The sequence below is a fragment of the Mus caroli genome, unplaced genomic scaffold (assembly GCF_978045245.1).
Source record: "Mus caroli unplaced genomic scaffold, Mus_caroli_1 scaffold_2, whole genome shotgun sequence".
Classification (NCBI taxonomy): Eukaryota; Metazoa; Chordata; class Mammalia; order Rodentia; family Muridae; genus Mus; species Mus caroli.
In genome coordinates, this window is record NW_028227257.1 from 69182561 (window position 1) to 69208265 (window position 25705).

General features: G+C 38.5%; 1 pseudogene; it reads right to left on the minus strand.

The window, feature by feature from the left end:
* Positions 1 to 10745: 10745 nt before the first annotated feature.
* Positions 10746 to 11658, minus strand: LOC147005848 (olfactory receptor 4K3-like; annotated as a pseudogene).
* Positions 11659 to 25705: the final 14047 nt, after the last annotated feature.

Here is a 25705-nt window from a genome sequence, read left to right on the forward strand (position 1 = left end):
TTGTTCATTTCCAAAAGAAAATAAGACCGTAAGTTTTAAAGCAATGTCTGTATCATGACTAACTCATTATAATTCGATTACTGTTTTCAATCTATAAAGCCCTAGGACTCTTTCTTATATACGAAGTATTTTTATGATGGATAAAGCATATTTAATATTTATGCCAGAATTTTATATTGTCTTGGATACAAAAGAAAATCCTTCATTATATACTACAAATTACTATGCCTTGACTTGAGTACATCTTATTTTAATGAGAAATACTATTTTTAAGTATGGCAAGTCATATTGGGAAGAATAAACTGGCCTAACAATTTAACAGGGGATGTTTCTGATTCTGTTGCCTGCCTTTGGATCTCTTTCTCAAAATTGGGCTGCCTTTTCTCACCTTAGTAGGAGAGTATGTGCTTAGTTCTGCTGTGACTTCATGAACCAAATTGGGTTGGTACCTATCGGGGGGCATCCCTTCTCTTAGGAAAAGGGGTTGGAGAAATAGGAGAGGAGATATGAGGATGGGGCTGGTAGGGGAAGACAGAGGGGAAATGTGATCTGGCGTAAAGTGGGTAAATAACTTAATGAGAAAAAAATAAGAAGTCATATGAATAAGAGTACATTCTACATAATAATTGAATGTTTAATAAGAAGTTCTCAAGGTGTTCTGTTATTTTTGTATTCCTGTATACAGGTAAAACCATGTAGTGTGCAGGTTTCACACCACTTATAAAATAATTGTGATTTGAGCCATGATGAAGGGGACAGAAAGAATACAAGAGCTTAAAAATAGTAAGAAGAGCTGTGAAATGCTAATTTTTTTGGCATCACACCAATTCATTCATGATTTTAAGGCTGACTACTATGGGTTCCACGCAGATAAGTAGTAGGTCAGTAGTCAACTGAAGGTCAGTGAGTAGTCTACGTAGTCCTAAACCTCATTGCTGAACTGTGAGCTTCTGATGATGTGGGGACAATCCAGGTATTGTTTTGGTTGTGACTCATTAATAAGATCACCAATCCAAAGCGATAGTTACAAACCAATGAGCATATAGAATGATTTTGTCACTCACCAGGGTTAATAAATTAAACAAAACAAAGGAAAAAAACATAAATGTAGAAAAAAATCACTTGCATGTGGGTAGAGTGTGATGGGAGTGGGTAGGGGGAAGGAGGTAAGAGATTATAATCAGATGTCATCAAGTTTTGCAGATAGTGTCAAAGAACATATTTAATAAAATGATATGGTGACTTGAAATGGTTAAGAGTAAACTCCATCAGCACAGTTGAGTAACATTTTTCTGAATAAGACACTAAAAACCTCTACCATCTGTACCCTCTAGGTGCACGACCAGACATGAGCTATGCTTACCTGTAATCAATTGATTTTTTAAAAACATGCTGCAGACATTTGAATGTCTTATTAAATAATTTGTAACATCCTATTTAACTTATTGGAATTTACATACAGATTGACTATAACCATATATATATATAACTATATATAACCATATATATATATAACCATATAACTATACCTTATAAATATTAGGAGAGATATCCAGTAAATTATAACTTACATTTCTCTTTTGGAATAAACTACATTTCAGAATATTACAAACATATTTACATTTAATTTTATCCCACACATGATATACATTATCAAATAGTAGATAACATGAATAATGGTAGATAAACATTATATGATCTTGAAAATATCATACAATACATAATTAATACATATGCATATTATATTATACTTCAGTATCCCGAGCTTTTGTCCCCGCCGGCAAGAACACACTCAGGACAACCGGAATCTTCTGCAGCAAAGCTTTATTGCTTACTTCTCAGGAAGATCTCGACCCCAGAAAATGGAGTCCGTTATATAGCACTCAGTCATGACGTTTCAGCACCTGATGTGGCGTGACAGCTCTTGATTCCTTGCTCGCTCATCACACCACTATTACACCCCGAGAATGGGCAGTGACTAGGAGTGAGTTCACTCTCGCACTTGCGCACAAGGCTTGTTTACTAGTTGTCACAGCGGAGGCCAGCGCCATCTTATAATGGTGATTGCTCGCGGCACGCGCACGGCTCTCCACAGCGATTGCTCGCTGCACGCTGCACGCTGCACGGCTTTCCACATCTCCCCCTTTTTATTTTATTAAATTGAGGCTGGACTAGGTCTGTGTAATTATGTCCATCCGCTGTGGCTCCTGTCTTAGGTCGTTCCTCCAATGTCACAGCCTTTTCCTGTCATAGGGTAACCCTATCGCCATTGGGCCCCGTGTCTTAGGATGATCTGTGCATGAGGAAAGTTGCCCGTCCCTGGATACCGCAGTGCTATGTGACAGTAACTACTAAATGACCTAGGGCGAACTCTACAAAAGAGGCCAGCCACCAATGTCAACTAATTTTTGAGCATAGATAGCCAGATTTCGGGGGAGGCGCCTTGCTCAATGGCAGCAAGTGCTTGAGCTATCACAACCTTGTCACGTGTTTGTTGGGTTCTGAGCTTGCAAACCAACCAGAGCATGAACACAAGTCCACAGCAGGTGGCAACGCCAAATAAACCCACCCCCACCCATTCCTTAAAATAAGAAAATGCAGATGAAATCCAGGAGGAGAGGCCCTCTGTCAATGACAGGTCCACTCGCGTTGAGTTGATCTTTAAAACTGCCACCCTCAGGGCCTCAAGAGTCTCATCGAATCCCTCAGACCAATTTCCTGCAAGATACAAGGAAAGCTTTCTAGACAGATTAGCTGCATAAGTAAAATTTTCATATTGGACACTGGTAATACACAGGGCTTCCAGTTTTCTTTCACAACCCAACTGGGCCATCTGGTATAGAACTCCTATCTGTTCTTCTGCCAAGTCAAGGCGCTGATTCAATATCATCAGCCCTCCCTTTAACTTGGTACTAGCAGAAGTTTGGACAGTGATGGCATCAGCCAGATCTGCTGAAAGCTGATTTAATTTTGTGCCTGATTGAACCGTACTAACCATAGCATACCCTGCAGCTGTAGCAGCAGCTGCACTGGCTGAAATTGCTATGATCACGGCAGCAGTAATTCCAAAATCTCTTTTTTGTCGAAACAGGGATAAGGTGGAGGGTGTTTCCACCGGAACCGGGATCCAACGTGGGATCCGTGCTACCATGGCACGGGTGTTCTTTGTTATGTCCCAACATTGAGAAATCCAACAAGAATCATTGGAACAGACTTCAAATGAATCATTTGAAAGAATAAACAAGAAAGGGGGGTAAACACAGACTGGGGTAGATGGATAATTAATCTGGTTTACCAAAGTTTTATTGAACCCAGTGATCTCTACACTGGTATTAGTATATCCATAAGAATCCTGGGAGGCAGCATGTATTCCCCAATACTGAGCAAATCTTGAGATGCCATTAAAAGAAGCCTTTCCAACTGCTCCTCCCTGGATAAAGATCAAAGGATTGAGTTCTGTACAACTGCCATTGACTCCACAAAGCACCCACTTGTGAAAGGGATGCATTCTAAAGTCCTGTATGAAAAGTCCCTTTTTCACAACAAATTCCTTCTCTGGATCATCTATCATGTTGGGAGAAAAGGAAAAGGTTTTACTCTGATCTGCCCAACGAGTGATGGAGGATTGACAATCAGACCAAGGCAATATCAGCCCTTCATCTTCCAAGCTACAATGAGGGGCTATTTTTGGTTGGTGGGGACGTTCTTTGTCTGAAAAGTTAGGTGGTAGAAATGTACCATTAACCCAAATTGCCTCCTGCCAAAAGGTCCGATTTGTAAAGGTTATATCTGCATTGGAAGTATCTTGGGTTGTGCTTACCCAACCTCCTCGGTGCTCATTAAACTTCCCCAAAGCTCGAGCTGTGAGGTTGATACATTTTCCTGGTCCATTCATTTGAAAACATAAAGAACCCTGTTCTAATAAAGAGCGATTTTCCCCTAATGGTGCTCGGGTGGGATCATAGGGTAGATATGGCAAATCTAATGTTTTATTAGTAGTAAAGAATTTTGGAAAAACTATAGCATTATGGCGAACTGGCATTGGTTTAGGGAAAGTCGAGAGAATGGCCCATCTCTGTTCGCCCCTCATACTAGGAACCTGAGACAAGTTCAGCATTGTCAGGATCAGGAGCAGTCCTCGGGAGGTCTGCATCTTCTGCACCATCCTTGATGAATATCTTGCGGGTGAGTCGTTCCGGCAGCCAAAATGGGTTGTCTTCACTCTGTGGAAAAACACAAACAGCTCCCCTGGATCTTATCAAAATAGGATCCGGGCCTTTCCACAGACCAGTTAAGACATCCTTCCATTTGACCATTTCTTTTGGTCTATCAGGGTCTGAGCTATGTCGATCAGATGCAGAGCGACCTTGCTCGTCAAGATTCAAAAAATTGAGTGTAAAGAGTGCCATAGATACAGCTACTCTTGGCACTGAGGGCAGAGTCTCATCAACTCCCCTTTTTTGTTTTATGAGATAAGACTTAAGTGTACGGTGAGCACGTTCCACAATGCCTTGTCCTTGAGGATTATAAGGAAGGCCAGTCAAGTGAGTGACATCCATTTGATGACAAAATTGCTGAAATTTAGTAGAGGTATATGCTGGCCCATTATCAGTTTTAAGAATTGTGGGCTTGCCCCAAGCACTCCATGCTTCTAAACAGTGCTGTATAACATGAGAGGCTTTCTCACCTGTTAAAGGTGTAGCAAACATAACACCAGAGCAGGTGTCAATGGAAACATGTAAATATTGATTTCTTCCAAAGGAGGAAATATGAGTGACATCCATTTGCCAGACCTGTAATGGTCTGATGCCTCGGGGGTTTACCCCTACATGAGGAGTAGGCAGAAATTGACAACAGTTTTGACATTGGGTGACAATGTCACGAGCTTCTTTCCTAGTTAAAGTGAAACGGCGGCGTAATGTTTCAGCCGTCACATGGAAGCGTTCATGAAACTCCCTTGCAGCCTCTGACTGCGAGGACAGAGCAGCAGCCACTATTCTAGTAGCTTTGTCTGCCAAGTCATTTCCATGAGACATGGGGCCAGGAAGGCCAGAATGAGCCCTAACATGAGTAATATACACAAGATGTCTTCTATGTAACAAGGCTGACTGAATTTGCTGAAAAATGTGAGCAAGCTTGCTAGAGGGTCTAATTAAGCCAGCAACTTCAAGCATATTAACTGCATTGACCACATATGAAGAGTCAGATACAATATTGAGCGGTCCCGGAAAAGTTTCAAGGACTTCTAGAACTATCAAACACTCTACAATCTGGGGTGATGTCTCATTATATTGTTTAGATGTTACTTGGCCATTTACTACATATGCACCTATGCCAGATTTGGATCCATCTGTATACACTACTACCCCATCCGGAAGTGGGTGTTTGGCTGTTATTACTGGAAACACTATGGCTTGGCTTAAGGCAAATTGTAAAATTGGATGTTTTGGATAATGATTATCAATTTGTCCTGAATAAGAGGCAACCAAGACTGCCCAATCGTTTGTTGTTGCTGCCAGGGTTTGAACTTGAGCAGAAGTATAAGGTACGATTAGCATATGAGGTTCTTTCCCAAAATAAGTAATAGCTGCTTTTATCCCCCTAAGTGCAAGTTGAGCAATTGCATTAGGATACCACTCAATGATTTTTGCAGGGGAAGCATTAGGATGGACCCACAATAAGGGTCCTTTTTGCCATAAGACTGCTGTTGGTAACTGTGCAGTTTTTAATATGCACAATTCAAATGACTTTGACTCCTCAATGCGTTGTAATTGAGCATCTTGTAAGGCCTTTTCTATCGTTTGTAAAGCTTGACATGCAGCTGGGGTAAGTGCTCTGTGGGAGGAGATGTGGGTATCTCCCTCTAATATGTCAAATAAGGGCTTTAATTCTGCTGATGGAATTTTCAAAAATGGTCTTAGCCAATTAATATCTCCTAGCAATTTTTGGAAATCATTCAAGGTATGTAGTTGATCTTTGCGAATCTCTAATTTTTGAGGAACAATTTTGTCAGGATAAATGAGTGACCCTAGGAAGGCTCCCATTCGAGCAACTTGCACCTTTTCAGTGGCCACCTGCAATCCCCATTGCCCTAACGTTTTTATTAATATAGGGTATGCATCTTGCAATAACTTTGAATTTTTATGGCAAATCAAAATGTCATCCATATAAATTATCACCTGTAATGATGGAAAATGCTCTCTAACTGACTTAAGTGCCAATTTCACATACAGTTGACACATGGTGGGGCTATTCGCCATCCCCTGAGGTAGGACCTTCCATTGGTATCTTTGATCCGGTTCTAAATGATTAATGGCTGGGATGGTAAATGCAAATCTTTGCCTATCTTGAGGGCATAAAGGTATAGAGAAAAAGCAATCTTTAATATCTATAATTATACTTTCCCAATTTTTGGGTAAGGCAGAAAGCAATGGTAGCCCTCGCTGAACTGGTCCAAATAGACGCATTTGTGCATTAATGGCTCTAAGATCATGTAATAAGCGCCATTTGCCAGATTTTTTCTTAATTACGAAAATAGGTGTATTCCAGGGTGAGGTAGAGGGCTCTAAATGACCCAAGCGTAGCTGTTCAGAAATTAGTTTTGTAGCTGCTTCTAACTTTTCAGAGGAGAGAGGCCATTGAGGAACCCATACAACTTCCTCTGTAAGCCATGGTATGGGCATGGAGCCCTCAACGGCCCCTAGAAAAAACCCAAACCTTGTCTCCCATTATTACCTTTTTGAGGGATAGGTTCAAGTTTACCCTGCTCTCCTTTCCCTAATCCCCTTCCTTCTTTATAGCCCATTTTCTTCATTATTTGAACAGCTTGTGGCGAGTATTCATTAGTCAAGGTCAGTCCTAGTGCCTGTAAAATGTCTCTCCCCCAGAGATTTACTGGGAGTGGTAAAACATAGGGAGTGAATCGTCCTGTTTGACCTTCAGGAGCTGTCCAGCTCAAAGAACGGGAACTAATAGTGGGACAGGACTGATAACCTAAACCCTGCAAAGAACGTGATGACTGAGTAACGGGCCAAGTTTTTGGCCACCATTGGGAAGACAGGATACTTTTATCTGCTCCTGTGTCTAAAATCCCTTTAAATTGTTTTCCTTCTATAACTAATTCTAAGAATGGCCTGGAGTCAAGAGGCATCACTAAGTAAGCAGAATCATTTCCAGTAGAACCAATCCCTCTGGTAGCTCGAGGGACACCAGAGGAAGGAAAACAGCCATGTAGGCTTGGCAAAATTATTAACTGAGCTATTCTATCCCCTTGTGAAATAGAAAAGACACCCTGAGGACAGGAACAGAGAACTTGAAGTTCCCCTTCATAGTCTTGATCTACGACTCCAGGGTGAACAATAAGACCTTGTAAGGTAAGGGAGGCCCGGCCCAATATTAGGCCAACACTCCCGGATGGCAGAGGTCCTTTATAATCAGTAGGAATAGGCTGTACCCCCATTTGGGGCATTAGCATGAATCGGGTGGTGGTACGGAGGTCCAACCCAGCTGATCCTTCTGTTGCCCTGCGGACTGTGGGGTCCACCTTTTGCCTGTCGAGGTCCCATATGTTTTCCGGCCCTGAGACCTGAGGGCCCTGTACTGGTTTTTTGGAACGGTCTCATTATCTACTGCTTGAGGGAATCCTGGCTGCAGGGGCCTGCCTCGAATGTCCCTGACTGAACGACAATCTCTAGCCCAATGATATCCTTTTCCACACTTAGTACACAGTCCTGGTGCTCTCCTTTTGACAAGGGCTCTACAGTCCTTTTTTAAGTGTCCTGGTTTGCCACAATTATAGCAGAATTTGAGCTCAGCCATGTCAGGGCGTTTTTGCCCTTGTAGAATGGCAGCTGCTAAACCTGCATTAGTGAGTGGCCCTCCAAGCTCACGGCAAACCTTCAACCAATCCTGCAGTCCCTTGCTCTTTCTAGGTGTAATAGCCGCCCTGCATTCCTGGGTAGCCTGTTCATAGATCAACTGTTCAATTAAAGGCATAGCTGTTTCTGGATCCCCAAAAATTCTCCCTGCCGCTTCTGTCATTCTAGCCACAAAATCTGAGAATGACTCCTGTGCGCCCTGGGTGATCTTGGTCAAATGCCCACTTGCCTCTCCCTTCTTAGAGAGTGCCTTCCATGCCTTAACTGCAGCAGCTGAGATCTGAGCATAAGCTCCCCAATGGTAATTTGTCTGGTTATTAGCGTGTTGTCCCTGACCTGTAAGCAACTCAAAAGTCCATGTTCCTTGGTCCCCTTCAACATTGGCATTGGCCCTTGCCTGTGCTTGGCAGGAGTCTTGCCACAAAGCTTTCCATTCTAAATACATTCCCATGTTAGGAGATGTGGCTTTTACTACAGTCATCCAATCGCCGGGGGTCATTGCCAGAGTAGCAAGCCTTTCGACTTGGGCTACAGTAAAGTTGGCATTGACTCCATAGTTACGAACTGACTCTGCTAATTCTTTAATCTGTATATACTCCACTGGGGCATGAACGCGTCCACCCTCTGCGCCTTCGAAGACTGGGAACGCTTGCTGCACTTTTCTCTGTTCCTCTTTTGAAATGAATGAGTCTGATTGATACCTCTGCACGTAGGGCGGAGGTGTACTAGGACCCAGAGGTTGCGGATCTGAAGATCGCATAGTGATTTGACATTTGTCTCTAGCTACTTTTGCTTTCTTTATGTTATTCTGTAACTGATTAGCTCGTCTTTCATCTGGCTGGTATCTTTCTTCCTCTAAGTCTGTCTCCTCAGAGGAGCTAAGTTCCTTATCCAATTCTGAGCTACTGACAGCTAGTGCCTTAAACTCATCTAATGGCGGGTAGAGGCTCCTTTCCTTATGTGCCTCTCCAGTTCTTTCTCTCTTCTTCTCTCCCTTTACATCCCTTTTTCTAATCTCTCCCAAGGCATTCTTTCCTTTGTATCTCTTTTCCTCGGGCTCAAGGCCCGTGGAAAGGCCTAAATTCTTCGGTGCACCTTGTTTCGTCCCAACTTTCAATCTCTCTCCCCACTCTGCCTCTGATAGACTGTCTTGAATTTCGTCCAAAATCTTCTGCCCTGCTTCTACCATTTGCTCACAATCCTCATCTGTTAAGCACGATCTCACCAATTTCCATAACGGCATGATCCCTGCTTTAAGTTTGCCGTTCTTCTGTTCCCTAACTAGATCTCCTTTCAGTTTATCCCAAGAAGTGACAGTTAACGAACCTGAGCAAGCATACCATGGTGCCACACGGTCTACCTCCCTGACAAATGCCTCTATACTCTTAGTGGCGATTTTTAGGCCACACTGCTTCAGGACTGACCTTAACGCCACTACTACAGAGTGAGAAATTCCCATTCTGCCGCTATCCAGTCCTGACCGTGACTGAAACTAATCACTGTCCAGGCACTGTCCAGGTGCTGTCCGAGCCTGACTGCGACTGGGAACCAGTCAGCAGTTCCAGCGGTGGAAACAAAACGAAACTGAAAGGGAAAGTGCGATCGCCGTGCAAACAATCATAAGGGCATCTAACTCTGGAGAAATTTCAAGACAATACTTACTTTGCAGAGCTGTAGTGTCCCGCAGTTCTGATTCCGCCCCGCGAACGAGGGATCTTCCTTGCGCCGGTGTGATGGTAGTTCCTGGGTCTTCGGCGCCTCTTATCCCGAGCTTTTGTCCCCGCCGGCAAGAACACACTCAGGACAACCGGAATCTTCTGCAGCAAAGCTTTATTGCTTACTTCTCAGGAAGATCTCGACCCCAGAAAATGGAGTCCGTTATATAGCACTCAGTCATGACGTTTCAGCACCTGATGTGGCGTGACAGCTCTTGATTCCTTGCTCGCTCATCACACCACTATTACACCCCGAGAATGGGCAGTGACTAGGAGTGAGTTCACTCTCGCACTTGCGCACAAGGCTTGTTTACTAGTTGTCACAGCGGAGGCCAGCGCCATCTTATAATGGTGATTGCTCGCGGCACGCGCACGGCTCTCCACAGCGATTGCTCGCTGCACACTGCACGCTGCACGGCTTTCCACACTTCAGGATCATATAATGTTTCCCTAAGTGGCCTTTATAGTTATGTTATTTCATCATATAAAGTAAGATTATGACCACACAAATGAATTGATGGTAGTATATTCAAATCTTATGAATGCCCTTTTTTTCAGTAAAAAGTAAAGAGAAATTCTAAATTTATATGAGTAGTAAAAACATAAAACCGTGTACAGATAAAACTACTAGCATTATGATTATATTTGTTATCATTTTGATTTCTAAATGGATCCAGGATTTGAAAGTTTTTCCAGAATTTTCTGTAGCAAATTAGAAGTTGGATTGGCACATAAAGATATATATGTTATAAAAATAATATTAAATAAGTATTTCAAGTAACATACTGTTGATAGTAATCTAGCAATTAATAATCTAGTGATTAATAATAACTGTGATTTTAGCATTTTGGCGATATTGGTAATGTTCAGTAATTCTTGGTACTATCACACTTACATCATTTTTATTATCTTCTAATTTCATATGCAAAAACGTTTATTATGTTGAAGTATCATTTTTTATAATTCGTGGAACTATAAGTGTTAGTCTTTTAAATGTACTTTCACAATAATATATTCCATAACCATACATCAACAGTTAAGAATAGATTGCAGAAATGAAATTATACAATTCAATTTCAAGTCAAGATGAGTCTAAAGAGGTACAGAAAAACAAAATTTCTGATTTCATGAAAAGTATAAAACTCATTTGGATTCACATGTGATTTGTCAGTTTCTTTATAGAATTTTTAATATCTATTTCTCAATGTGTAGATGGCTGGATTAAGGAGAGGTGTGATCACTGAGTAAAATACAGCAAGAAACTTGTAAACCCAGGTGATGCTAACTGGCCACAGATAGATGAAAATGATTGGCCATAGAACAACAGAACCACTATGATATGGGATGTGCATGTAGATAGGGCCTTTGATGAGCCATCTTTAGAACGATGTTGAACAGTTAATAGAATGTAAGTATAAGATATAAGCAAGAGGATGAAACAAGTTGTTGCTAAAATGCACTGTCAGCATTTATTTGATTTTTAGAGTATCAGTATTCATGCAGGCTAATTTCATCACCAAAGGAATATCACAGAAAAAGCTGTCTATCACTCTAGGTCCACAGAAAGGTAAGTCCAAAATCAAGAGCATCTGACTAATGGCATGCACAAATCCAACAATCCATGATATCACAACGAGCCAGATGCACTTCTGTCTGTCCATGATGCTGCTGTAGTGGAGTGGCCTGCAGATGGCCACATACTGGTCATAGGCCATTGTTACAAGAAGCACCGACTCACTTCCTCCAAAGAAATGCACACAGAGGATCTGACTCATGCAGCCCCCAAAGGAAATGGTTTTATTTTCTTTTAGGAGATCTATGGTCAGTTTGGGTGTATTTACTGAGGAAAGGCAGAAGTCAATAAATGATAGATTAGCTAACAGAAAGTACATGGGAGAATGGAGATGATGATCAATGATGATCAATATCACTACAAAGAGGTTGCCTACCAAAGTCATCAGGTAGAGGACAGAAAATGGTTGTAAGAGGAAGATCTCAAGTTGCCTTGAGGAACACAGTCCCTGAAAAATAAACTCAGAAACCACAGTTTGATTAGAATCTTCCATTAAATAACACTAACGACTTTCAGAAAGAGACAGATGTGTGTGTGTGTGAGAGAGAGAGAGTGTGTGTGTGTGTATGTGTGTGTGTGTGTGTGAGAGAGAGAGAGAGAGAGAGTCAGAGAGAGAGAGAGAGAGAGAGAGAGAGAGAGAGAGAGATAGGCAGACAGAGACAGAGAGGTGAACCAAGAAGTTCTGAAAGAGAAATAATAGCTTCTTTTTTTTTTTTTTTTGCTAAGAGTCAAGGAAGCAGAAATAATGCAAATCGAATTCTTAGCAACTTATCCATCCCAAGTTTAAAGTATTTCTTTTTGTTTGTGTTTGTATATTATGTCTTAGCTCAGAAGGCTCCGTAATGTAGAATCATGGGTCAACATTCTCCCACATCTGAAAGACAATAAGTATAGTTTCAAATTTAATATATTGTTTAAAATGTTAGTGGCAAATATTATCCTTATATTTTTAAGTCATAAATCTTCATTGCTACATGAAATAAGAGATATCTAATTCCACAAACATCTGAGATATAGTTAGAGTCAAAAGTGACCATCATAATTCCAGAATGAAAATCTATTGACATATATCAAACATAAATTCAAAATTCCAGTTATAGATGTATTTTTGGCTACATATCAATACACAGAATAAACTGATTTCCTCTAATGTGTTGAGGATATTTTTTGGTCTAATAAATTGAGAACACAGGTGCTGAAGATACATTTTCAGCATTTTCTTTTCTTGAACTTTGGACTTATACATAGAAGTGTATATTTGAATTACATTAATTTCTAGGCCTGGGGGATGTCACTTTTTGTCTTGTACAAACTGGCTTTCAACATTTAATGATTAGGTTTCATATTCTAGCTTGGACACAAATTTCATGAAAGCTTCTTACGCTTTCGATCTTTTCTTTTTTCTGTTTCTCCTTTCTTCCTTTATTTATTCTTCATCTTTATTCCTGTACTTTTTACTTATTACTTTTCGGATCAAAATTGGAACATTAAAACATTAATCTATTAACAGGTATTGTATAGTTTCTCTTGGAAGTACTTTAAAAACATATTTTATTGAAAATAATTTTTATTGATTTTTCTGTGCAAATCGCTTCAGTAAAGTAGTAATGATGGAATGCAAACACACACTTCTCTCTAAAGCCTCCAATATTACTTCCAGAGTATAGATAACTGACAGGGATCTTGATTTTGAGAAGTCAATTAAGCACATTGATGATATTTGCAAAAATGGGTACTTTACTCTTTAAAGATGAAATATATACAGAGTGTTTATTGTTTGTGAAATTTCATTGTGTTCAAAATACAGTTTAGCTTAACTCTTGAATATCTGTGGCATTTTCATCATAGTTTGTATTGATTTTGTGAGTTATTAATGAATTATGATTATTCTAAATACATCTACTTTTATCTACCTGTAATCTTTATTAACTACTTTCCTAGTTTATTGCCTGTATTTTGAGATAATACAGAATTCAATAATACAAAGATAAGCAGATAACATTAGAATAAGTTTAGTGTCCTGTGAATAATACTTCTCTAAGCTGAGAGACTCAGGACTTGTAAGAGTACAATAAGAAATCATAAGACGTGAGCATGTAAAATTGCTTCAAGTGTCCAGTAGTCTCAAGGATTTGTTGTAAAGGAAACTTGTACAATATTTTTGTGAAGCACAACTACCAATACATAACCCACTGTAAGCCCATCAAGAAGGTAAAAATGAAATTGTGATACTAAAATAAATGAACAGACCTTAAATGAGTAGTTGCAATGGAATACAACAGGCATTTTTATGATGTACTCACATTAAAGGAACCAGCTTGTCAACAGTTCCTTCATCTTGACTCAAGTTTCCTCTAATTCTTCCCTGAACCTGAGGCTATTTCATTGTCATTCCTGCTGTGACCAGTTTTGACAAGAGTGTTTTACCTTAAAGTGGCTTATATACGCTGACAACAGTTATGTCTGCCTTGGAAAGTTTCCCATTCTCATATTAAACAGAACCAAGCAGTTGGAAAGGTGTTTGCTTTCATAGTCCTTGGGGGATCCTTAGCCTCCAACATTTGAATTTTATTCAAGAACTCAATAATAAAGAAAATGAATCCATTTCATACTTAAAATGTTTAGTAATGTTTGCATTACTATTTTACATGATTTGAAAACCATCCATTTGAATCCATGTTCTAAGATGAATCATATGGACTAGTGTGTTGCTATAGCAGATAAAGTCAGTAGCTGTCAAACCTGATGACCTGACCTACTTGTTATCACATGGTAGAAGGAGAGACAACTTGCTTCAAGTTTCTTCTGACCTTCATATATGTGCTATTTCAAGGGTGGGAGTAGAAATGCCTACATATATGTGCACACACACACACACACACACACACACACACACACTGAAATATTTATTTTTTTGGGGGGGAGGGAATACATCATTTTTATAATTTTTATGGTAGTATAAAAAGGTAAAAGACATTTATTTTTTAAAGAAAGAGAATCTTTAGTTTTACAGTTCACATGATCTCAACACCTACAAATGACAATAGCACCATTTTTTAATTCCTGGTTTTTAAAAATTATCTATTATTCATTATTATTTATTTACTTAATTATTAGCCCATAGCTATGACTCATAGAAATAATTTTAATATAGTTTCTACAATTTGTATTTTTTAAAATTCATTTTATGGAGAATACTAACAGTGATCACCATTATGTTTTGATTTACACAAATATAGTGAAATTGCATGTTAGTACTTTACATACACATGAAGAATGAATTAAAAGCATCTAAAATCTTAAACTTTTCACTATGTAACACTACTTTATTAGTTATTCTCATTTTGTACAGTAGTTATCAAGACTAACCACATAAATCTGAATTTTTATAAACCCTAACCAAATTTTTTGCATGCAGTCTTCTACTGATAATCACATTGCTTTTACTTTCTGTTTATTCAAAATTTCAAAAGTCTGCATATAACTGAGAGCATACATTTGTGCTTGTGTGTGTGTGTGTGTTTGTGTGTGTGTGTGTATGTATGTATGTTTCTTCTTGTAGCATCATGCCCTCCACATTCAATATTAGCATTACATTCTTCTGTTTCCATTGATTATAATCCAATTTCAAAAGAAAAGTTGGCCCTGAGAAAACATTATTGACCAAGAACTGTAAGGTCCAAGAAATTCAAATTCAGAAATCACAGAGTAATTTATTTAGTTCATTGGCTTGAACAGAGGAGTGGATTCCAAACCACCTGTTGATAGACAATGAGGAAAGTCCCACCCCATGATAGTAAGGTTTATCCCTGCGGATCCTAACACTTTGTTCTTAAATGAAAACATGAAAGCTAGAGATAAGTCTATTGAGTGAATATAAGAAAGTGATGTATGGTGAGCATGAGATAACATGAGAAGAGATGGGAAATAGCAGAGTAAAGTTCATGTCATTACTAGTAATATGCACAATAGTGAGGCAGGAGTCTCTTAGGTTCAAGGCATTCCTAACCTACAAAATGACCCATTTAGAGTAAATCCTTGAATAGTAAAGAAAGAAAGAAAACTAACACATCATATTGAGGAAATAAAAATGAGCTGTGTTGTTCCAGGAATAGATATTTTGTGTTTTGTTTTATTCACTTTGACCCTCAAAGACATATTTATTTCTCCCATGCCTTCTCTTCTATGAGTTCTTCTAAATAAGTGACAATCATTTCTGTTATATTTCACATTAATGATTTATTTGACAAACTGAACATTGTGCCTGTTTTATCTAGTGTGTGTTTTTGTTTGTTCATTTCTTTGTTTGTTTGCTTTTGCACAAGTCACAGTGCAGGTCAGATACATATATTGATATCATTCACAACATTTAAACATTAACTCAATGTTATAGACATGGGATTATTATTAGTGCATTGCTTACAGTAAGGAGAGTATATGTAGAGAAGTAAAATATAACCAATGCTAATGCCAACACATAACTTATACTAAAATATTTTTCCGTAAGAGACAATATGCCTAGCATATTATCTCACTTAAACATCACAAAATTACCAGTGCTGAACTTTTATATTCATTTTACACATGAAGACACTAGATTTTAGAGAGGTTAATTGTCAGAGTTAATCTTGTATTCATAGCTAAAAATATAGTAATTCATACTCCTAATTATCAAACTATGTTCTCAAATGGGTAGCCCATTATATATATGCTATAAATTTTCCAAAGAGATGCAGAAACGACATTTTATATAATTTCTACTTTTCTTAAACTTTTAGTATAATGACTTTTTTTTGTTTTCCTTTTGGTTATTGTTGGTTTTTTTTTAATATTTTTATTGCATATTTTCCTCAATTACATTTCCAATGCTATCCCAAAAGTCCCCCATACCGCCCCCCACTTCCCTACCCACCCATTCCCATTCTTTTGGCCCTGGCATTCCCCTATATTGGGGCATATAAAGTTTGCAAGTCCAATGGTCCTCTCTTTCCAGTGATGGCCGACTAGGCCATCTTTCGATACATATGCAGCTAGAGACAAGAGCTCCGGGGTACTGGTTAGTTCATCATGTTGTTCCAACTATAGGGTTGCAGATCCCTTTAGCTCCTTGGGTACTTTCTCTAGCTTCTCCATTGGGAGCCCTGTGATACATCCAATAGCTGATTGTGAGCATCCACTCCTGTGTTTGCTAGGCCCCAGCATAGTCTCACAAGAGACAGCTATATTTGGGTCCTTTCAGCAAAATCTTGCTAGTGTATGCAATGGTGTCAGTGTTTGGAAGCTGATTATGGGATGGATCCCTGGATATGGCAGTCTCTAGATGGTCCATCCTTTCATCACAGCTCGAAACTTTGTCTCTGTAACTCCTTCCATGGGTGTTTTGTTCCCAATTCTAAGAAGGGGCATATTGTCCACACTTAGGCCTTCATTATTCTTGAGTTTCATGCGTTTAGCAATTTGTATCTTATATCTTGGGTATCCTAAGTTTGGGCTAATATCCGCTTATCAGTGAATACATATTGTGTGAGTTCCTTTGTGATTGTGTTACCTCACTCAAGATGATGCCCTCCAGGTCCATCCATTTGGCTAGGAATTTCATAAATAAATGGCTATCTTGCCAAAAGCAATCTACAGATTCAATGCAATCCCCATCAAAATTCCAACTCAATTCTTCAACGAATTAGAAAGTGCAATCTGCAAATTCATCTGGAATAACAAAAAACCTAGGATAGCAAAAACTCTTCTCAAGGATAAAAGAACCTCTGGTGGAATCACCATGCCGGACCTAAAGCTTTACTACAGAGCAATTGTGATAAAAACTGTGTGGTACTGGTATAGTGACAGACAAATAGACCAATGGAATAGAATTGAAGACCCAGAAATGAACCCACACACCTACGGTCACTTGATCTTCGACAAGGGACCTAAAAACATCCAGTGGAAGAAAGACAGCATTTTCAACAAATGGTGCTGGCACAACTGGTTGTTAACATGTAGAAGAATGCGAATTGATCCATTCCTATCTCCTTCTACTAAGGTCAAGTCTAAGTGGATCAAGGAACTTCACATAAAACCAGAGACACTGAAACTTATAGAGGAGAAAGTGGGGAAAAGCCTTGAAGATATTGGCACAGGGGAAAAATTCTTGAATAGAACAGCAATGGCTTGTGCTGTAAGATCGAGAATTGACAAGTGGGGCCTCATGAAACTGCAAAGCTTCTGCAAGGCAGAAGATACCATCAATAAGACAAAAAAAACACCAACAGGTTGGGAAAGGATCTTTACCTATCCTAAATCAGATAAGGGACAATATATATATAATATATATAAAGAACTCAAGAAGGTGGACTCCAGAAAGTCAAATAACCCCATTAAAAAATGGGGCTCAGAACTGAACAAAGAATTCTCACCTGAGGAATACCGAATGGCAGAGAAGCACCTGAAAAAATGTTCAACATCCTTAATCATCAGGGAAATGCAAATCAAAACAACCCTGAGATTCCACCTCACACCAGTCAGAATGGCTAAGATCAAAAATTCAGGTGACAGCAGATGGGGACGAGGATGTGGAGAAAGAGGAACACTCCTCCATTGTTGGTGGGATTGCAAGCTTGTACAACCACTCTGGAAATCAGTCTGGCGGTTCCTCAGAAAACTAGACATAGTACTACCGGAGGATCCAGCAATACCTCTCCTGGGCATATATCCAGAAGATGTTCCAACCGGTAAGAAGGACACATGCTCCACTATGTTTATAGCAGCCCTATTTATAATAGCCAGAAGTTGGAAAGAACCCAGATGCCCCTCAACAGAGGAATGGATACAGAAAATATGGTATATTTACACAATGGTGTACTACTCAGCTATTAAAAATAATGAATTTATGTTGTTTTGTTTTAAATCTAATTAATTTGTGTACTGCCAAGTGTGAGATGCCAACACTTGTAGATCATGAATTTAAGGTCATTTTAGGCCAAATAGTGAGTTGGAGGCCAGCCTTGGTGAGAGGAAAGCCTGCTATAGCAGTATCTGCAGAACAGTGCCTTGTTCAGCTATCATTAGATAAGCTTCTCTTAAAGCAAATTGGAGTAATAAGAGAGTAACACAACTGGACAACTCACAGAAAGGTTGAAACATTGGAACACTAAGTTCTAAATGGGAGGTCGCCATCAACCTCCTTTCTTCATGACTTGGGGACCTATGTGGAAGGGAAGGCAAACCAATTTAAGAACCAAAGAGATGGGTTGTACCAAGGAAACAGTGTTTTCTAAACATAACAGAGCTGATGAACTATGAACTTGTGGTAGCACACATGGCACCTACACATTTTTAATCTGCAAGGAGTTCTTATAATGTATGGAGTAAGTGGGTAGGAGCTCACATTTCTAACCAAGAAACTCATTCCAATGTAAGTCTGTTCGGAAGGAAAAAAATATTTTTTCCCCAAAGAAGTCTAATTGTATATATATTAACCATAGTAAAGTGTGGACTCAGTGTTCAGTCATAGATAGCAAACACAAAATGAATTAATGGTGTGCTTGTAGACTTTTTGTCTCATATTTCTTTGGTAATTTTTGTCTACTTATTTTATTTGTTTATTTGTATTTGTTGTAAGCTATTTTTCTTGATTTTTGTTTTTATAATTTGCATTCATATTTCTTTTTCATTTCTATTTTATTTTTTCCTGAGATTTCTTTTCCTTTTTTTTCTTTGTGTGTGTGTGTGTGTTTGCCTCTTTGTTTTCTAAAGGAAGAGATAAATGATAAATCTGTAATTGGTTTGTTGGGGAAGGTGGAAAAGATCTGGGAAGATTTAGAGTAAAAGAAACCATAATCAGAGTAAATTGAATTATAAAATAATATTAAAATTAAAGATAAAAAGCATTTGCAAGCAAGCAAACAAATAATTCAGACCCTTAATATTTCTACATGTTCCAATCAGTCCTTTTGCTTCTACTTCTCTTCTCATTGTTAAATTTATCATCATTATCCTTTTTTCTGTCAAGTATATTTTTCTTTCTACAGACATTATTAGAGAGAAAAATAATTCAAATTCTCCATATTCTCTGCAAGAGTCACTTTAAATCTTATTTTTATTGATGTCATTGTGGAGTTTATTGTTCTTTATCATCGTCTTATTCCTATACATTTCTACCTCTGGCATCTTGGCATCTACAATTGAGTACTGCTTTTTTATCATCACAGAAATTCTATTTCCTCAGAATGTGAGAAGAATCATGCTATATATGCATTAAAACAAACTTAATTTTATATCGGGAGCAGGTATTCTTGTTTTCTAAACGAGTTTCTATGCATTTCATATACTTGCATTCAAATAGTTATTAAATAGTCACATATTGATATCCACTCTCAGTTTTTATTTCTCCTAGTCCTAGTTTCTTAACTGACAAATGTGCATAATATTATTACATCTTTTTCTCATGTTTGGTCATTTATTATGAGGTTTTTAGAGCTGTCTACCTAGAGATCATTAATAATGTTACTTTTCTATTTAATTCTTGAGTGTGTCTATAAATTTTTTGAAATTCTGTAGTATATTCTATAAAGCAAGAGAGTATTTCAAAGTCTAAGAAAATGAATTCCTAACTATAAATTTCATATTAATTATTAATTTTCTAACTGAATAACATAAAAAATAAAAATAAAAAGGACCTTTTGGAGTTATGGACTAACAGTTTATTGTCAAACATAAGGATCGAATCCAGGCAACCCTGTTTGAGAGAAAGTAACAAAACTTCAACTATAAATTGCCTAACTACACAACTGCTTCCAAATTAAGACAAAGGAGGGATAAAAGATAACAAGACAAAAGATAAAAATGCAAAGCCTATAAGAGACTATAAGTATGGAAAATAATATCAAACATATATGATATATACATCCTCTTCAAATCTACATTTTTAATATATTTGAAGCCATGATTAAAATGAGAAATCAAATCATCATAATTTAAGGTATGTCAGTTACGAAACTATTAACTCCAAAGGTTTAATCCATCAATTAATGTCAGAATTCCCAGAAAGCAGTAGATATGTGGTGAAATAATTCAACATGAACAGCATGAAATTTGCAGAAATAGATGCTGAGTGGCAGAGCAAACTACAGGTTATCTAGTTTAGAGTGTGCCACCAACCTTCATGCCTCTGTCTATGGAATGCAGGGATTAAACTTGTGTACCACCATGCCTAGATCTAAACGTTTCTTAATTCCTTTTCACAAGATTTACTCTTTTATAATATTCAGTCACCATTATGACTACTGGCACCCAGGTAAAATGGATATTACCTACAGTAATACAACCTGTTACTATGACTTGGGGTAGTGGCCGATATCTTCTTCATTATTGATTTTCTATAGGAACTGTCATCCATGAATATTGCTTTTTCAAGAGTCACTTTTTCTCAGATGCAAAATACAATAATAGGCAAATTGACCATGCTATTCAGTGAGCAGTAACAATACCACCATGCAAATATTTTATTAACATTAAGATGTTTGGTGAATTGTTTGACTTATTAAAGTTACTGGTGGTATATGTTTGTTATCAATGAAAATATATTAATACTTGATGCACAGCTAAAATAAAAATAAGTCTAAGAATGAATTGCTAACTATTCATTTAATAACATTGTATACCTAAGTGGTTTTCAGTGTCTTCCAAAACCATTACTAAGCATCATTTTGCAGATCCATGAAGGTGTTTTGCGTATCTTATCAAAGAAAAGTTATTTGGTATAGTATATATTTTAAAATTGATTTACTTATTTACATTCCAAATGTTGTAACTTTCCTAGTCCCTCCTCCAAGAGTTCTTTCCCACATCTGCCCTCCCCATTACCACTGAGAGGGTGCTCAGAACAACACAGAACAACAAACAATCAATCAAACCACAAAATGAAAACAAGAACTTAACATAAAACAGTCAGTTTTGAAGGACATGGACAGATTGGTGTGCCAAGGACAGACAATAGACAGAGAGGGAAGAGAATTAGACGTTCCCTTGATCCAAGCATTCCTCTACTAGGAGCCAGAAAGGAGGCAGGACATCTCCTGACCTTGTCTTGTCCCTAGGAGAGCTCTGACACAGCTTACATTCATTTTCCTTCCCTTTTACAAGGCACCCCCAGATAGTTGGAGAGGACTGCTTTTCTTAAACCCATTCTCTCATGACTTAGGTTACTCCTATCTCTATTAAGGGTTCAAAGACTAAAAGCACCTATGAGAATTACCTTCGCTTCTCTAGATTATAGCATAGCTCTAAGCACATACACAAAACACATTTTACCACTTCCTTGTCCTTCTACAAGATTTATTCTCTGCTGGCCCAAATCTTGGAAAGTGCTACCTACGTGCTCCCATCTTTTAAGAACAGTGGTACCTTCAAGAGGAAAACATAGGCAAATCTCTTTAACAAAATCAAAAATGCAAGCAAATCATGTATTTTGCCTTTTATCTCTCATGTCTTTAAAACCCTTTTCAACCCTTCCACAAATATTCATGGCTACTCAACATCTGTCTCATGATCATCACGAACTTACCAGGATCTCTAGTTGTGGCGGCAGGTTCCCATGCAAGATGTTTCTACACAAAATTTGTTGGCTGACAAAAAACAGAGTGGTGATCTTCACTGGGTCCTTTGTACTCCAGTCTCACACTGGGCGCCAGCTGCCCAGACCTGCAGGACTTAAGCAACAGGGGTCTTGGGGAAGGGAACAGCAATGACAAATTTGGGATCAGGAGATTTGAAGGAAGGAGACAAGACAAAAGTTCTGTTCAAGTCTCATTTACTCTTGGGAAACAGAGGGCTTATAAAGCTGAAACCACAAGTGGTATTTGCCCAGCTATGTAGGCCAAACCAGTATTATCGCTTGCTTACACATTAATGTAAATGGAATATCCCCATTGTGAAATGTCCAGAAAAGAATATCCTTATTTTAAAAGGTCCAGAAAGATACTGGCCCAGGGACTAGATGAGGCTAAGTTGCCAGGAGCTTTTGGGCCCCAAAAGAAAATGATAGAAACTATGTCAACATGAGGCAACTAGGACTATAATATATATCATATACACGTATATATACATGTAAAGATAAATATATATATCATATATATTAATTTGTCCTACTTAAAATGTTTAATTTTTATTTACATAACATTCCTATAAAACCTTCCCCATCTTCCTCTCTTCCCAGGCCCTCACTCTCATCTCCTATCCCCCATCCTCCTGTTTTCCCTTTCTACTCAGAGAAGGAGAGAGCTATCTTGGATATCAACCTGCCTTAGCATAACAAATTTCAATAGGACTAAGTCTTTCACCTATTGAAATTAGTCAAGAGAGTTCAGTTAGGAAAAAGTGATTCAAAGGAGGGCAATAGAGTCTGGGACAGACTTGCTTCTACTGTTAGGTGTCCCACATGAAGAACACGGTGTACACTTGTTACTTATGTGCCAAAGTAAGGGTCAGGAAATCACTGAAGGAAGACTCCAGACTCAGATAGTATGCAAAGACACAGAGCATGTATTCTGCAGAAACATCTATCATGCAAAGATTACCTTTGTTCAGAATGACAACATCCACAGAGACATTGGAATACCTTTTATAACAGAACTGCTTAATTGTTTCTGAGATAGCAACAGACTTCTAAACCTTAGGACACATTCCAAGGTGTTACAGAAACCATTAACTGAGGAAGATATACACCACAGTACCATAGTTGCAAATACAGGAGATAAGATATTGACTGAGTTAGTCTAAACAAAACTTCAAGAACAGCTTAGATACAGTCTTCAACTTTTCATGACCCTGTAAGCTTGTAACAAATAGCCAATGTTCAGCCAGATATTTGCTCTCAGTGTATATGCACGTAGGCATTCTTTGTTATAACCTCATATTCAATTTATAATCGGAATGTGCAAACTTGCAGTGAGCTTTTTAACATGGGAATATATGCTCTGAGAGTCTAGCAAGTACTGAGAACAAAGGGTAGAGTTCAGTCCTCCTCCCTTTTTCTCCTTATTTCTTTAGCCTCCTGCTCTGTCACTTTGAGATGCTAACCAGGGGCTGCAGCTTTTAGCCTTAAAGGGACTCAGTCAGGTGAATTAGCTACAAGAACAAGTACTCAAACTATACACAAGCAAGTGGCTTGTAGCTTAATTTCTGGGTGGAGATAAAATGGGGTATGAAAAGTGAACTCCTCACCAAAGCTTTGGTTAGTCTCATACATGCTCTCCATTTCGTGGCTCAATCTCTGTGGGCCACTATGGGCTCAGGTTAGTTGATTCTGTAGGTTTTCTTGTGGTTTTGTCCTTGTCCCTTTTTAAGCCTTTAATCCTTTCTCCCCATCTTCAGTGGGATTCCCTAAACTCCACCTAATGTTTGGCTGTGGGTTTCTGCATTTGTTTCCATTAATTGCTGGGTGAGGCCTCTCAGATGTCAGTTATGCAAGGCCCCTCGTATAGCAGAATATCATTTATAGTGGGCTTTTTCTCATGGCATGGGTCTCAAGGTAAGCCAGTCCTTGGTTGTTCAGTCCCTCAATTTCTTCTCCATCATTACCCCTGCATATCTCGTAGGTAGGATAAATTGTGGGCCAAAGGTTTTGTGACTGGGTTAGTGCCTTACTCTCTCCACTGGAAGTCTTTTCTGGTTGTAGGATATGGTGGTTTTTAGTTCCATATCCCCCATTGCTATCAGTCTTAGCTATGGTCACCATAATAGATTACTGGGAGTTTCAATTGTTCAAGGTTTCTAGATCATATGAGAAATACATCTCTCCATTGCCTTTGCTAGTACTTGTTCCCCACTCTTGACCCCTCCTGCTTCTCTCCCCCCACCTTAAAAACCCAATTCCCTCCCTCTACTTGCCCCTAATGTCTCTTTCTCATTCTCCATGAGATTCAAGTGTCACCCATTGGGCCCTCCTAGTTACTTAGTGACTCCATGATTAGAAACAGCATCAGTCCAGGAGTTGAGGGTGTGGCTATTTCTCAGCAAAAAGATAAACACTGGGACCTTCAGGACAGCCCTTCAGTGTATGGTAAAGAGTTCTACATGCATGAGTCAAAAATATATAATTCCTCATTTATGAAAAATATAGGGATACAATATGAATTATATGAGGTATTTTATGAATCTCAAGCTGTACTGTGAGACAACTTGCTAGAAAATTATTAGGGAAAAAGATAAAGAGATTAAGGGAATGGTGATTGCCAGAGAACCCACCCTGCTAAGTTTTTTCATTTATGTTTACAAAGGCAAATAGATTGCGAGTTCAGGATCGGCCAAGACTTGAGCAAGATTTGGCTCAAGCGTGGTGGCAATGGTAATTTCAGGGCAGGGTTCCACCCAGCTAGCTGAGCATTTGTGCTTAACAGAGGCAGGCAAATTTCTGAATTCTTTTGCAATGTTAAAAGAAAATAAGTGCTTGCTGTCATCCAAGAATCAAAGGGTTGGGGGGGTCACAGAATATAGATTTCAAGAGGAAATCTGGAGTAAATAACTGGATTGATATGTAAAATAAAAGATCTTATGGCCTGTGCCAAAAAATAGCACAGTATTCCTTGATCATGTCTTTTTTTGGTTCAACTTTTCATAATAAACATACACACAGACCCACAGACACACAGACATACAGACACACACACACAGACACACACATACACACACACGCACACACACAGAAGGATGTGGACAGAATAGCGAGCAAGCAGAATATAGAAAGAGAACTCTCCAGGGAGAAAGCAGAAAATGGAGAGAAGCAGAATGGAAAAGCTATATCAAGCAGCACACAGGTTGTCAAATAGGATCCATGATTTGACTTTGAGTACTTCCCACTGTTCCCCTGTACTCTTTCACTCAGAGCCCATCATCAAACCAAGGTTGGTCCTTGGCATTGTCTCCAGTTTCGGACTATTAATAATAAAGCTGCTACGAATATAGTTGAGCAATTGTCTGTATGGTATGGTGGAGCATCATTTGGATATATGCTCCAGGAGTGATATAGCTAGGTCTTCATGTAGAATTCATCTCAATTTTCTGAGAAAATGCCAAATTGATTTCCAAAATAATTGTACAAGTTTTCATTTCCACCCGAAAGGAAGTGTTACCATTGCTCCACATCCTCACAAGCACGTTCTGTTGGTTGATGTGATTTTGAAATTATTATATTGCTAAGTAATTCAAAGAGAACTTTGTAAATAATAATCTAGTTAAAAAATGGTACAGTGGTTTAACCACAGGTAGTGTGTAGTCAATTGAAGTGATTATAATTCTTATATCATTATCACAATGTTCTAATCTTCAGACACAAATATGTATACAATACAAGTTATTAGTCTTTCTAATTGGTAACAAGATAAATATCCAAATTCTGGATGTATTTTTATAATAGTGATTTTCATAAACTATCATGCAACTAATAACTTACAGAAATTTGTCATATATACAGTTTAGTACTGAGGTCAAAATATAGCTAAACTGGTATGAACACAATGATGTTTCACATCTAAATATTATTCCCAAAT